The sequence below is a fragment of the Chrysochloris asiatica genome, unplaced genomic scaffold, assembly GCF_000296735.1.
Source record: "Chrysochloris asiatica unplaced genomic scaffold, ChrAsi1.0 scaffold00056, whole genome shotgun sequence".
NCBI classification, from domain to species: domain Eukaryota; kingdom Metazoa; phylum Chordata; class Mammalia; order Afrosoricida; family Chrysochloridae; genus Chrysochloris; species Chrysochloris asiatica.
Window position 1 is genome coordinate 9,068,344 of NW_006408574.1, and position 1,928 is coordinate 9,070,271.

General features: G+C 52.5%; 1 pseudogene; it reads right to left on the bottom strand.

Moving 5' to 3' along the window:
• Positions 1-372: 372 nt before the first annotated feature.
• LOC102813038 lies at positions 373-1,926 on the bottom strand (annotated as a pseudogene).
• Between the last annotated feature and the right edge of the window lie 2 nt (positions 1,927-1,928).

Below are 1,928 nucleotides of genomic sequence, written 5' to 3' on the forward strand. Positions count from 1 at the left end.
CCCCCCATTTTGGGTAGCCAATGTTCAAGTTGCCCATCCCTGTCTACTCTGTGTATGGGGCGGATGGGAATGATCCTCGCTGTAAAGATTTGTTCCCTCTTTTGAGCTACTGCATCCATAGGTGTAGATCAAGTTCATCAAATTCTGTCAGATTACTCTTTTTTTCCCCCTCTTCTTTCTTCTTCTTCTTTTTTTTTTTAGCCATTTAACTTGTTTTAATGTTTCTCCACAAATGGTAAAAAATACTAAAGTACAGACAAGGAATAATCTTAATGCTGTGACCAATATTATAAATATGGAATATAAATTTAAAACATTTTCTGGTTTAAAAAATAAATCTGGTAGTCAATGCAGTTCTGCGGAGTGTCTCATCTAGTAGGGCGGGTCTCTGCGCTCCTGGCGGTGCTCACCTTTATCCATTTTCCCAGGTCCACCGCGTCCGCCTCTTCTTCCTCCCATCTGTTCCATTAAAGGGCCAGGTGGGCCCCTAGGATCACTTCGTCTTCCTCCACCAAAGCCACCTTGGTCCATGCCTCAGCCACCACAGAAGCCACCTCTGTCTCCACCATGGCCCCCTCTGAACATTCCACCAGGACCGCCACGGTCCAAGAGGCCACCTCTCCCGCCCGCATGCCACCAGGGCCACCTCTGCCTCAGCCACCACCCGGGGGCGGAAAGGTGGCTGGAGGAAGCCTTCAGGTTTAGGGGCCTTATAGAATGGTTACATTCTGTTCTCCAGGCGAAATTCGGGTTTCCACAGCCCGGATTAGGGCACTACCAGTCCCCAGCTCGGTGTTGGACGTTTCCTCCTCCAGATGGGTTCCCTCGGGAACCGCAGGGTCGTCTTGGGGGGAAGCCACCTCTATCTCCTCCACGACCTCCCATGTGACCCATGGGTCCCCCAGGACCTCCTGGGCCCCCTGGACCTCCACGGAGTGGTGGTGACACCCCGCATGCTGTTCATGGGAGGCTTCTTGCGAGCTAGAGAGACTTTAAGCTTGCTCCCTTGGAAATCTTTTCCATCAAACCACTCCACGGCAGCATTAGCAGTTGGTGGGTCTTCATAGGACACAGTGGCATCGCCTTTGGGCTTCCCGGTTTCCTTGTCCAGGTAGATACGGATCATAGGCTGCCCAGTTCTCTTGTTCATTTTAACAACCCCATACTGCCTAAAGAAATCTGTCAGGTCATCTAGGGTCACATTGTCATTTAATCCTTGCACATAAATCGCACTATTGTATGAGTCTTCATCTGGATCTACAGGTGGGCCTAAATCAAGATCTGGTCCTTCATCCATGGGTCCACCAGGCGTATTGAAGCCACCTCTCTCTCCAGCGCCCATTCCACCACGTCCTCCTCCCCGCCCACCTCTGCTCATGCCTCCACGATCAAATCCCCCTCTTCCCCTGCCCCGGATGTCAGGGTCTCTCATGCTCCGGTTCTCTCCTGGTCTGGAAAATCCTTCAGACTCCTGCCCATAAACACCCGTGTTACTGGGGTGGGCCTGTTGGAATGAATTCTGGTGCCCGTAGCTGCTGCTCTGTTGGCTGTATTGACTTGGAGCCTGTCTGTAGGATCCAGTCTGGGGGTGGGGGTGGCGGGGAGATAACTAGTAGGTGGCTGCTACCCATAGCTGCTCTGCTGCCCATAGGTGTTCTGCTGAGGCTAACTGCTCGGATCCTAACCAGTCATCTGTGAAGAGGAATAGCTGGTAGGAGGATAGGATAGAGGTGCAGTGACTGACTGCATCGGGTAGTTCCCAGGACCCTGGGGATAACTGTAGTTACTCTGTCCATACCCAACACTAGGCTGGTTATAACCCCCTGTGCTAGGCTGAGGCTGCCTAGTCTCAGCGGGCTTGCTACCATCCTGTGGACTTGCAGGTGTGGTGGCTGCTGGCTGCTGCCCATATGTTGGATAGGCAGGTT